This window comes from Peromyscus maniculatus, chromosome 2 (genome assembly GCF_049852395.1).
Source record: "Peromyscus maniculatus bairdii isolate BWxNUB_F1_BW_parent chromosome 2, HU_Pman_BW_mat_3.1, whole genome shotgun sequence".
Taxonomy (NCBI): Eukaryota; Metazoa; Chordata; class Mammalia; order Rodentia; family Cricetidae; genus Peromyscus; species Peromyscus maniculatus.
The window spans coordinates 28,347,991-28,361,842 of NC_134853.1; the positions used below are offsets into that span (position 1 = coordinate 28,347,991).

Below are 13,852 nucleotides of genomic sequence, written 5' to 3' on the forward strand. Positions count from 1 at the left end.
CTCCATCAGTTAATGGCATCCATGACGTGCACAGCCATAGATTTGCCTTACTGATTAAGCCTTCTCTAAGACAGGAACAGCCTAGATAATGCTATAGTCTCACCCCCAATAAAAAGAAAAACTTGAAAATATTCATAGAAGAACTGTAAAGAAGTCCAATAAAATTCTCCTTTGTTCCCTGAGGACAATGTTAGCTACTTCTTTGAACTCTAAAATGCCAAATTATGCCCCCAACAGGTATGGTAGCTCTGCCTTGCCTGTCTGCAGTGTTTTCTGAGTAATCCACATGGCTGACTGACCCTCATCTCTACCTGTCTGTAGTGAACACCCACTGCAGCTGTCTCCTCTGCAGCTCCTTTCCCACCTGGATCTTTCTGGTTATCCTTCACAATGGTGACAGTTTCAGAATGCAACTGTTAGGACACTAAGGCACTTTCTGTGTTGGCAGTAACACACTTCTGATCATTTTTCCCTGTCTTTACCATACATGCCCCAGATTTCTAGCCAAACCCTCCCCATATATGCCAGGTAATTTTCTATTGCCTTGCTGCAACTATTACAGCCCTCTCTGAGTTCCTCTTTCTTGCTCACTCAGATAATATTTTGCCATTTCAACATTTTACTAAAACTATCTTTTGTCTTTGAAGACCTTATTCCATGACAATTTTAACAATTTCAAACCACTCTTGCATTTATCACAGAAATTATTTCTTCTTTGAATCATCTCTGAAATTTGTTTTGTAGGTACATAAAGCATATATAATGTGGTATTGTCACCACAGTCCACTTTCTTGTGAGATCTGAGTCCTTTCATGACTAAGAATGCCTTCTTCTATTTCTCAGAGAGCACAGCTGCCCATAAGGTAGATTCAGCATGGTGTGAGAAGCCATCAGTTTCCAGTATGGAAGATTACTCCAAGCATACACCCCTTTTCCACTGGAGTCCCTTCCCTCCTACTTTTTAATCATACTTCCTCAATGAGTACTCATGGTGTAGAAAGAAGGTGGCCACAAGGATCAGACCCACAGTTGAATGGGGTCCCAAACACCAGCCTCCTCCCCTTTACTATGAGCATCAACTTGAGCTTGCAAGCTGCAGATAAGGATGGGTAACTCCAGGGACTCCTTTTTAGCCATGAGTCTGAGACAAGTGCATGGGCCAGCTGTCCAGAGACCCAACCTTGGAGCCAGCCAACAAGAATATAGGCACTTTCAGATTTAATTTTTCATTGTTCTTTACCCTTTGGGCACTTCATTTCATGGGAGCCTTGTTTGGATAAAGTGGAACCTAGAAGTAGAGATTATATAGTATAGGGTTCCTAAATCTAATATTTTTGATATATTATCTAAATTAACCATGAATCCTAACAGTGAAGCTGGACAATCATATTTTGTGTACTGAGGATAGGATATAAAACAAACAACCCCCTGCCCCCGCCCAACCCTCTATTCTTTGTTAAACACTAACTTCCCTTCCTCCTCTTCCCTTCCTTTCCCTTCCCTCCTCTCCCTCCCTTCCCCTCCCTTGTCCCTTTTTTATATTTTCTGGTGCTTTGATAAACTTCAGGGTCTAACACACACTGGCAATCACTGTACCACTGAGCTAATGTACCTCAATGCTAAAGAGCTAACTGTTATGGTGACATATTGCTTATAATCTAAGAAATAAAAGCTTGCCTGAAGATCAGAGGACAGAGATAGCCACAGAGGTCAGGCAGTGATGGCACATACCTTTAATCCTAGCACTCAGGAGGCAGAGGCAGAGATCTGTCTGGATCTCTGTGAGTTCAAGGCCATGCTCAGCTACAAGAGATCAACCTAGTTTAAAAGAGCAACAGAGCCAGGCAGTTGTGGCACACACCTTAATCCCAGCACTTGGGATCACCCACCTTTAATCCCAACACTAGGAAGGTTGAGACAGGAAGTGATATGGCTGGGCAGAGAAAGGAATATAAGGTGGGAGGAGACAAGAATTCAGGTCTTTTCAGGCTCTTGTAGGCTGTGGAGTTGGTGAGTTAAGAAGTGGCTAGTTATACTTCTCTGATCTTTCAACTATTGCCCTGATATCTGGCTCCAGATTTTTATTAAGACCAATTAGGATTCGTGCAACAACCTGTTCCCTGTCAGCTCATCAGATGCAGTTCAATCCTTAAGCTACTATAACTTACCCAGTAGTTTGCTAGTCATTGGCTGGCAAGCCTAAGGGGATGGGGTTAATAATCATAGGAGTGTGTTCCTTAACAATTTTTTATTATTTGTTTACCTGGAACTTTATTAATTCCATTATTTTTTAAAATCCTGATTGTGCAGGCCATTTCTTTCATAGGCATGTTTCATGTCTATTATCTGTTGATTCTCTCATGCTCACTACAAACTCATGAGGGTAGAAAGATCTAGTTTTTACTTAGGTTAAACTTAACATAAGAATATTCTTTCCCAGTCTGCACTTCCAAAGCATGAGACTGTCATCTCAGTTCAACTTTCTACATAGTGCTTGAACTGATCTCAAACGCATAAACATTCCAAGCAAGGTGCTCCTTAATTTCCATAGGAACCAATGAGACAAAAGTAGGTCACTGACTTCAAAACCCAAGCTGTAGGCTATTCATATGTTCTGCCGTGATGAATCACAATCTCTTTTCATGTTTCAAGTTAAAAATTTGTAAGCAGCCACATGTTTGTCATTGTAATTGATACTACAGCTCTGCTACCCCTTGGCTCTCACAGATCTGCAAAATGCATATTCCCTTTAGCTCACGTCTCTGCTTCTTTCATCCACATGATGTTAGAGTCCTCAGTAATGAAACACTACAGAGACTGCAAAGAATAGTACCTAGGCTTATCTCTTGCAATGCTAAACAAGAACATTTGTTGTTATTATGTATTGTATTTCTGAATAGAAGTCCATATTCCTGCTGTCACCATATCAAATGAGCTTGTGTCAGATTGTATTTATCAGACTGTAGTTAATGCCGTCTTTGGCCGTGGCATTAGTTATGGCCTGCTCAGGACTGCTGATTTACCTGACTCAGTGTGTGATCAAGCATCTCCATTATTGGAATAAAATGAAAACTTTCAAGATCATGGTCATGCAATAGAGGAAACAATTTTACCTCAGCACTAACACTCACAGAGTACACTAATCTATAGTAATTCTGTGATTGCATTTGGAAGCAATTCCTTCTATTCATTCAGAGATAACTGTTACAATACAATAGACTGCCTCCTGCCTTTCCCCCCCCACAGTGAGCAAAATGTACTGTTCACTGCAAAGAAAGGGAGTGATAGCAGGCTGTAGTATTTGTTTCTGTGTGAATTAACAAATGTATGAGAACCATCAGGAGGCCTGGGTAGCACAGGAGTTTGTACCAACTCATTGGTGTTGGGTAGAGGATGCTCAAGAAAAATACGCATGGGAAGATTATTGTCTTCCTCAGATTTTAGTGAGAAATCTAATAAAAGACTCATTGACTCTAGTATTCTCACCATTGTAAGCTTGCTCAGAAACAGCTACCTGTGTGGGTGCAGAATCACCCTGCAAAGGGAGCTACTTGTTAGGCAAGTGTTACACAGTCCTCTTTGGTTCTTGATCAGGATCAGGCTCCCAGATCATGACTTTGTATTCTTCTGTTTCTGGAACTTTGTGTTTGCAATTGCCACATAATAATTGTGTCTGTTTATGGGGCACAATCTGGCCCTAAAATAGATGTCACTTTGTATCATAAATTGGCATACTGTTTCTGGATTTAAATCAATCTTTCTGTGTAGGAGAGAATTGTCTTGGAGAAAATCACCAAAACCCATTGCCACATATTATCCTCAAATTCTTCTTTTTTTTTTTACTCTTATCTACTATTATCCAAAAATTCATTCATGACTTTATGAAATTCTGCATAATGATTTCAAACCAAATCCTTCCTACTCACCCAGAATGAGAAAAAGGATTTAAGAGCTGCCAATAGATATTACTATATATTCTTTTAATGATTTCTAATATTTTGTATATTATCATACTTTTCTAACTTTCTGCTTTCTCAATCTTCTCTGCCAACCCCTTCATGAAATGGCTTCTTGTATAATTCCAGATTTGGCTCAATTTAACTTTTCTCCTAATAAAACAAAGCAAATCAACTCCAAATGACAGATTATTTTCAGTTGGCATCATTGGATCTCCTAGTTAAAACCCTTGGTATAATAAATCTCTGAATGTGATTTTTGGATATTGTCACTTGGTAGTGTTGACTTTCATGCAAACAAACAAAAATAAACAGGAATGAAGTAAATCCTCAAACTGGAGAACCCAACAGGATCTTCAGAATGTAGAGAGGAGGAGTTTGGTATCCAAAGCAAAAGAAATGCAAAGAATGAAAATCCCAGGCTAATCACCCTACACAGTTTTGCTTCATTTGATTAAAACACATGTTGTATGATGTGATACATAAATTTCAAAATAGTTGCAAGTCTAAGTTCAGCTGAATCATTTTCTAAATAGGGGGAATGAGGTCACTGTGGTTAGGCAGAAGACAAAAGCCCTTCACAAAACCCACAGCCGCCACCTTAATTTTTGTGGTCCCTGGACATCTCTGCGCACAGGAAGAAACTTGTGACAGCATCATATCTTCTGCAACAGCAATGGAGGTGATTTTGGATAAGGATGCCATAGGGAAGGTGGAAGTGTTTGCTGTGCAATGAGAAATCAAGAGCATTTCCTTCCTGTCTGTACAAGTATTTCAAATCCTGCACTTTTGCTGCAAAGCTTTCAGTAAAGTACCGAATGACTTCCAGACACCTGTGCACCTGAGTTGTGCTGTTACTGTGCAAAAGAAAAATGTCAAGCACATGTTTGTCCCATGCCCTTTCTTATGCTGCCCATGAGTAAAGTGCAGTTCTGTCTCCTGTTAGTACAATGCTGCATCTCAGTGTCTATCTTTACACATCATTTTGATTTTGACTGCGGTTCCAAACATAGCCACTCAGGAGAGGCAGGGAAGATGCATTGGAGAACAGACCAGATACACAGGTGTGTAATAAATAGTACAGCCTAAGAGCAAATAGATTGTGTAGCATCTTACACATTCAGGTCCCTGCTTCTAAACTGCTCACTTCTTCCCTTTGAACATTCTCGTACAAGGAAAAGCATGCAGGCTGAGTACGATCTTCCCTGTAGGAATATCATCACAGCACTAGGTCTGATGTTCTGCCTCCCTCACCCCACTCACCATAACCTTTTAGTTAGGAAAGTTGATGATTTTCAATAGAGGCTTGAATACTTAGGGAGACGAGTTCAGAGGATTCTTTGGGGCTTTGTAGCTTCTCAGCTTGAGCTAATGGTAGGAATCCCTCACTACCTTCAGCATCAGAAGATTTGTCAGTCAATCCTTACCTCCTGGATGAAATACCACCTTTGTAAGCATCATTGCTTTATGTTCTGAGCCCTGGACTTGCTTCTCACACGTTCTTAGCGGCACTGAACTCACTTCTGGGAAACTGTATATTTTAAAGATTTCTCACTGATGTGAAAACCTTAAGCACTGAATAATATAAAAAGGAAAGTTATTTTTCTGCCTTTACAAGCATCACTTCAGTATATATCTTGAGTACATATGATGGACAAAAAAATCAAGAATAATATAGAAATGTTCATAAGGGATTGTATGTTGAGCCCTGTGGCCGTGTGAAGATGAAATGCCCCACAGGCTTGTTTGAGTACTTGGCCTTCAGCTGGTGGCACTGTTCGGAAATTTTGTGGAACATTATTAGGCAGAGTCTCACTGTAGGAAGTAGGTCACAGAGGGTGGACTTTGAGGTTTTAAGTCCTGCCTTCCTTCCAGTGGCTAACTGACATCTGCTCCTCTAGCCATGCCTTCTCCATTTTGAGCTCTCAAGCAGTCAGCCAAAACAAAGCCTTCTTCCTTTAAGTAGTCTCTTGCCAAGCTGCTTGGCATAGCAACCGGAAACATGACAACACAATTCCTCCATCCTTCCTGGGATAGCTTTGGTCCCCACATGCAAAGCAGACGTGGAAGGTGTGGGCTTCCTATTTTCATCTGTACTCTCTTAATTAAGGTTATGAAATAGATGGCAACTTCAAAGCTTTTGAGACACAAATGTATTGGGAGAGTTATCTTAGATAGTGTTGAAAATATCTATAATGACAAGGCTATTTTGGATGTCAATTGTACTTGTACTTGAAACAAGTTCTAAATTAAAATCGGTTTTCTTGGAATTAGTCTCCTTTCTGTGTGCTCTGGATATTTCAAGTCTTCCCATGTTGGGTAAAGGTGACAGAAGAAACAGCTATTTATCGCTCAGTGAACAGAAACGTTCTAGTTTGCGGGTGATTCAGTTAGTTAGGCATTCATATGTTGTGCCATCATGTTTAAGGAGATGAGTGAACTGTCTACCAGCATAAGTCAATCTCAGCTTCTGACTCACTCAAGATGGGCTTGTCTTTTGACATCCCTTGTCTTACTAAATACTGTTCACAGATAAAAGGAAATGAGAGGAAAGGCTAAAGGAGAGCAAACTACTTGTACAGTAATTTCCAGAAGGACCATGATTTTCTCCGCTTATGCTATAACATTTAATTCATATTGACTGCCAAGTGAGGTGGGTTCAGTTTTTGTGAAGTCTAAAACTATGATGTTGGTAGTAATCTCTTCAGGGGAAAATATTACAAATTAGTGACTAATTTTATTCTGCATGAGAAACAAATTATATTTTTAGAGCTGTCAAATATTATATATACCACAAAACTTAGAAAAATAATATAATGCTTTTAGAGTGAGTATCTGTATATTAGTACCTCATTCCTTTCTGAAGTTGAATAATATTCTATTATATGGGCAAAGTACATTTTGTGGATTTACTAATCAACTCAAGGTCAATTTTGTATTGAACAAAATTTGTTTTGATATTCTGTATAGTGTTGCTGTGAATATATGTGCCCAAGTTTTCGCATATACATACATTTTTTTCTTTTTTTTTCTTTCTGGTTTGTTTGTTTGTTTGTTTGTTTGTTTGTATGTATGTTTGTTTTTCAAGACAGGGTTTCTTTGTGTATCCTTGGCTGTCCTGGAACTTGTTCTGTAGACCAAGCTTGCCTCAAACTCAGAGATCTGCCTACCTCTGCCTCTCGAATGCTGAGATGATAGGCGTGTGCCACCACTGCCCAGCCATTTTTGTCTTTTGACTATGTACATAAAAATGGGACTGCTGAGTAGGAACTGGCAACCTCTGCTTAGCGTTTGAAGGAAATACTGGCCTGTTTTCTCAAGAAGGTTCTGATTACTCTTCAGCCAAATGTATTTTCTGTCTGTTGTGTAGCTTTGTCCCCAAACAGAAACACCCCTCCTGGAAACAAGTTGGATGTTTTCATGCCTCAGAAAGTTCATGAAATTTACAAGACTTGAGAAGTTTACCAAAGTTAGGAACCTCATGAGGCCACCTCTATAAGGAAATCATATTTCCTTATAGAAATATAGAATGGGTTGTCTTCAGTGGATCTGATCACAAGTTGAGCAAGGAGATTCATGGCTACAGCTTTCATGAGTTGTCACCCATGCTGGAATGATCCTCTTTCCTGCTCTTTTATAAACTCATTGGTTTCCCACACTGGAGTTGAGTAGAATCATTTCTTTGGTCTGTTGTTGAAGCCCTCGGTGGAGTCAATTGATGTTTGTTCTCTTCTTCCCAGGAAGTCAGGAAACACTCTCATTTAATTATAGCCCAGGTCCTAGTAGATAAGGAATGACATATATTTATGGTTTGGTCTTCCATTTTCCAAGATATTGAACATCTAGTGCAGTTTTAGGGGGCAATAATCATTCCTATACCTTGGGAAATTAGCAGGATTATTTGTTTTTATGTTTATTTTTGATTTGTAAGAATTTTTCATGTAGCGTATATACCACTTTTTTATCAGTATGTGACTGGCAAATATCTCTCACCTGTAACTTGTAAAATCTCACGTACCCTGCCATACCTATTTGTTCCTCAGTATTTTACTCTTTTTCATCTTCAATTTCATTTTTAGTTTGTTCCTTGCTTGTATATAGATTTTAATATACAAAAATGTATGTCTAAACCTTATGGGATTTGTTCAAATGTATCTAATGCAGTAGAAATTTCTGATAATTTTCATTGTACAAGTTCACATCATTTTCAAATAAAGATAACCTTCTTTTGTTTCAATATGATTTGCTTCTGTTCCTCTTATTTAATTTACTCACTTGATTGAGAAATCCCACTTAGGCATTATATACCTCTATATACCCAAGTGTATCAAATAGTAGTATTCTCTTGGAATATTTATTTTGTCTAGTTACGTAAAGTTATGATCTGCAACTTCCCTTTACGCACATGTCTCCATTGTTTGATGTCAGGCTAAGTGGCCTCACAAGAAGTGGGCAAAATTCTCTTATGTTCTCTTTTTTAGTTTGTGAAGAACTGGTCTTAATTCTTCTTAAAATACTTGAGAAACTTCTTCAGCAGAGCTCTGTGTTCCTGAGCTTTTCTGTGTGGGGAGGTTTTGATTACTAATTTAATTCCTTTGGTTGTTGTTTTCTGTGAAATATTATTTCCTCTTGAACCATTTCTGGTAATTTCTGTCTCAGAATTCTTTCCACTTAATCTAAGTCACTGTCTTTTGATTCTGTATGATGAAAATAGTGTCAACCATGTCACCCTGACTCTCCAGAGCTCATGACTTTATATTTAAACCAACGTCTATTTGGCTCCTTGGGGGCAAGAAGGCTGACCACAAATGGATGGCTACCCCACCATAGCCAGAAGGGGAAGTGGAGAGTGCAGGAAATCACCAGAGGCTCTACACTGTGGGGAAATTCTGTGCCAGCCTCAGATGAACTGCACTTCCTAGTTCTTTGCTACAAGAATATTTTTTGAGAAACTACAAAGTTCAGTATTATGAAATATGCTCAGCTAAGAACTACTACAAGCTTTGTGTTCTTTGAATCTGTACATTTACTGGAATGTTATTTTCACATATTTTAATGCAGTCTTTAAATGTTTTTAATCTAGTAGTGTTGGTATAATAACTTTTCAAGCTTAAACTTTATTCAATTTAAAATCACTTTCAAAATTTCTTAACTACTTGTTGTTTGCTTTTACTTGCTTTATTTTCTTTGTAAGTGTAAGGACATTTTGTTAAGTAGAACTATTTACAGAATTTATAATACCTTATGCTTTTAAATTATTTTAAAAATTACCTTAAGTAAGGAACTTTTTACATTTTAATGGACATTTTAAACTTTTCTTCGAGTCTACAGTTTCTAAGATAATGAAAACAACATGATAAGTCATAGTTATTTGACTTTAGGAAGTTTACTTTGCATTAGTAAAGATGCTTTGATTGTCTTTACATATTCATATTTTAATCTTTAGCCTTATTTCCATATTAGTGAGGTTGTATATTGATAAAAGGATACCATACTTATTTCATGATTTTTCTCTTATTATCATTATGTCACCTTCATTTTAGAGATAAGAAAATTGTAGAAATAATATACATTCAAAAGATCATCTAACAAGAAAAAATGAGGTCTGAGACCCAAAGTTGCTCTTACCTAACACACTTCTATGATCCACATTTCATGTGACAGCCAACTATAGTTAACTTCTTAAAACTCTAATCCTAGACATAGTCTGTACAGAGAGCTCAGTGCTCAAATTCTTAGGCATATATGTGTCTCAGTCTATGGTAATATTATGTCAAATCAGATGGGACATAAATATTTTTAGTTCAAATCACCTAAATCTCATTAAAAGTAACTTCTCTTTAAGCAATGTGCTTTCAAATCTGTTACATATTTAAATCTACTATGTTGAAGGGAAATTAACACATCCATATACAGCTAGTTCTCTATTGCTTATCTGCCTATGGACATTGCCTCTTACTTGGGCTTGTATCTAAACATGATATAACCAACAACATTGATTTTATGAGGAATATTACTGTGCAAAACATAAGAGAAAAGAAACGAAAAATCTATGTTTTTGTTTCCAGTTTCCCACCCAAAGTTCAAACCAACATTTATAAAATCATCTGCATCTGAAATACAGATATACTTATAATCTCATCTTCCAAATGCAAATCTTTTCTTGTTTCCACAGTGATTGTTCTTTGAGTGGCATTGATACTCACTCCATGGCCAACCCCAAAACTCTGAGGCAACATACAGCCCTCTTTATGTTGCCTCTTCTCCCCATCCTCCAAATACCTTCAAGGTGTCTGTGTCCTTCTGTTTCTTACCCAAACAGTTCATTCTTCTTCCTGTGTCTATGTACCGCATCTCCACAGGATGTTCTAATGACTCTGTCTTCTCCGAGTCTAGCTGCCAAGCATCCTTTCCCTCCATACCTCACTCGTTCTCTGCAGTCTTGCCATGGCGATCCTTTAAATCTTGAGGACTGCTCCGATGACACGGTCAAAACGGAGAGACAATGGGAAGAATCATTAACAAGGCACTTCTGCAACTGATCTTTAGTTTGGTGCCCGACTCATTCTTCAGCCCCAAATCTCTGTGATTTTAGGGTGTTTTTTTTAAATTGAGATTATAATTAGAATATTTTTCCATTTTATTTCCTCTCTTAAAGGCTTTCAGGCTTTCAACAGTTTGTGAGGATGAACAGGCCATCCTCTCAGTAACAAGTACATTTTGTCATCCTCTGTGTAGACCTGCACAGTTTTATCTTTTTTTAAAAAGAATGTCATTCATATTTATTTTCTTGTGTGTTTTCTTCAAACTCTTCCAAGTGAGCTCATGAATGTTCTTCTGGCTATGGTAACCATGTGGAAAACGTATTGTTATTATTTTCAGTGGAACACTTTCTAGTCCATATTAGGAACTTTCTCTCCTTGGATGTGTGTGCATTCATGTATGTGTTGTATGCGTGCAAACCTACACACGTGAGTGCACCTGTGTGTGGGATTCAGAGGTCAAGGTGAATAACTTCCCTCAGTAAGTCTCCACCTTACTTTCTGAGGCAGGGTGCAGAAGTACAGTGTGGCACCATGTATGTATATTCCAGCTCGTAAGGGTCTCAAGCAACCATACCACAGGGACATGTACTTCAAGGTCAAAGGCAGGTGTAACAGTAGCCTGTTACCTCACAAAGGGTAGTGCTTCAAGGTCATAACTAGAACAGCTACCCACCACAACTGGCCTTGGCCAGAGAGCAAGCTCTACAGATGTGCCTGCCTCTGATCTCTACCTCGGTGCTAGGATTACAGAAATGCATCATGGTAGTCAACTTGTTACATGGGTGCTGGAGTTTTGAGCTCAGCTCAGACACTTCACTAACTAGAGCCATCTTCCCAGACAAAAGTTATTTTTTTCTTAATGTTTTAGAATCTGGCACATGGATACCAGAAGCTTAAAATATAGAGAGCAAAAATTGGTATTCAGTCCTGAGGTCTCTTTGATGAAGTCTCCTTGTGCTGTACCAGCCTTTAGTTTTTATCAGATAATACTCCAGTTCTCTTTCTGTTCTCTGAAAATCTCCTTTTGGGAACCCCTCCACACTTTGCCTTTGCCTGGCCCCTTAGGCACCCAAATGAAGACAAACAAACAAAAAAGCAGGAACCTTTAACTTCACCTGCCCATTACTTCCTAGTCTTCTTTATTTCATTCTTGCTTTCTTTGAGTTTGCTGTGGAGTCTCCAGATAAACACTCTGTTCTTCCAGCATCTAGCAGAGTGCCTGGAAACACAGGAGATATTCCATCAATGTTTACTACACATGCATGGACAATCTTGTATACACCAGAAATGTAAGATCTTAGAAACAACTTACTGATTATTAAAAATAACACTTTTCCTCATATCAGAAAAAGAACATTTTGAACAAATTTTACTTTTTTTCAGATACCATTATAACATTTAAACTACAAAGTGCAGAGAAGTTCATTTCAGTGAGAATGACACCCCACTCTTAGTGATGGATGCCCCTATGAGTCGCCCGGTTTAACCTAGAATCCGACAAGAATGAACAGGAACAAACACAGGAGCCAGGTTCTCTTAGAAAAGTTAAAGGGATCTGTATTCAGTCAACAAGCCCACAATAACCTTCAGATACTGTCTGGCAACAAATTTAGGATTTCCAGAGCTGAAATGTTGATTTACTTCGCTGTAAATATTACCTTGACGAAAGACAGCCCTGACTCTGGCTTCCACCCCTTTCCTCTGATAAGACCATTACCATTGTGTATATTTCCTTAGGAACCCAAGAGATATAACTTTTCTGGAAAAATCCAGAGACCTATAACCATTTAACATGAAAAGAGTTACCCAGATTTAATGTAGAAAGCATCTATGGGACAGAGAGGGGGGTGGTATTCAAATCCCCGGAGTAATCCAACAGCTTTGTGAAAGAAAGAGAGCTCCTTTTCATGTCAACGAGTTCTGAATTCTCAAGTTTGGGCACAGAGCCCATCCTGTGATATGTTAACTAAAAGAAAAAATGTCTTTTCAGGCATCTGCCTTCCTTCTCTCCATTTCCATAGCAAGCTGTTTCAAGGTGCTTCATGAAAAGCTTCTCAAATCCAACGTTCTCTAAAAGCCACAAGTTTGATGACTGATGAAAGAGTCCCAGAGAGTTTTTGCATCACTCCTTTAGCAAAGATCTTGAAAAGCCAGCTGACTGGGAAAGAGCACGCTTCATCCTCTGCAGACGCTGCTGAGCACCTCACTGTCACCTACTGCATTTACAGCGTTGCCTATTCACCAGCTCCGGCAAGCTGCACGTTCAGGAGGCAGAGAAAAACTGAGTCATGAGAAATCTCATACTGAACTTTCTTTCGTTTATGGAAATTGTGAGTTTAAATGTTACAAATAGTCACACTTCTGCTCACATTATGTGAAAACACATACAGTAAGTCCTTGACGATACAGAACTCCCTGGAAATGAGTTATTCTGAACAGATGAATATTCCAGATGGCTTGAGGCTTTTTAACCCAATAAATTCCAGCTATTTAAAATGTAGTAGATATCGCTGAAACAGACTCCACATTGGTCTGTCTGAAGACTTTTAGGGCACAGGTCATACCAAGAGATTAGTCAAATTTATAAAAGTTTTTTTCATAAGTATGCACAGTCTTCAAATTATTTAGTAAGTGCTGTGTGCAGATGGACTCAAGAAATAATAGAATATGTTGCTTCATCTCTTTGACTATGTTTATGCTTCCTAAAGAGTCCTTGCTTCTTTAATTTTTACTTTAAGTGAACACTGTATTAAAAACAATGGGCTATCCTTGGATCACTCAACTAGGAACTACTTCAAAACAGAAATGAATTAAGCATTGTGACTAGATGTACACACTGCATGTTACTGTATAACAGTCTGTGTAATTCAGCACATGCAAAAGAATTATGAAATAATATCCAGGGTCTCTGATACTACATTAGGCACATAAGATATTGCCTCATTGATCTATCAACATCTGTATAGAATTATTCATGGGCTTGAATGTCTGTTTCTGCCTTTATGATTATTGAAAATTTTCAGACTTCTCTGATTCTTGAGTCATGCCCTGTACCTATCAGAGTGACTGATATACAGTAAATATAAAAGTATATGTTTAAAACTGAAGTACCTCTGGTTTACTACATGTGTGCATGGTATCACATATGCTTCTATAATTTTATTGTCCTGCTTGGCTTTTTCCCTTGAAAGGCAAAGTGGAGAACCTCCTAAGTTGTAGGGCCTCAGTAATTTAAAAGTATATGTTTAAAACTGAAGTACCTCTGGTTTACTACATGGGTGCATGGTATCACATATGCTTCCATAATTTTATTGTCCTGCTTGGCTTTTTCCCTGGAAAGGCAGAGGGGAG

The 13,852-nt window shown here is 38.4% G+C and overlaps 1 long non-coding RNA gene across 1 annotated transcript in view; it reads left to right on the forward strand.

The window, feature by feature from the left end:
• LOC143271809 (uncharacterized) overlaps nucleotides 1–13,608 on the forward strand; it is a 29,988-nt gene extending 16,380 nt beyond the window's left edge. The window contains exon 2 of the long non-coding RNA XR_013048985.1: nucleotides 12,492–13,608. This is a non-coding gene — a long non-coding RNA (uncharacterized LOC143271809). The remainder of the gene's footprint in view (nucleotides 1–12,491) is intronic.
• Nucleotides 13,609–13,852: the final 244 nt, after the last annotated feature.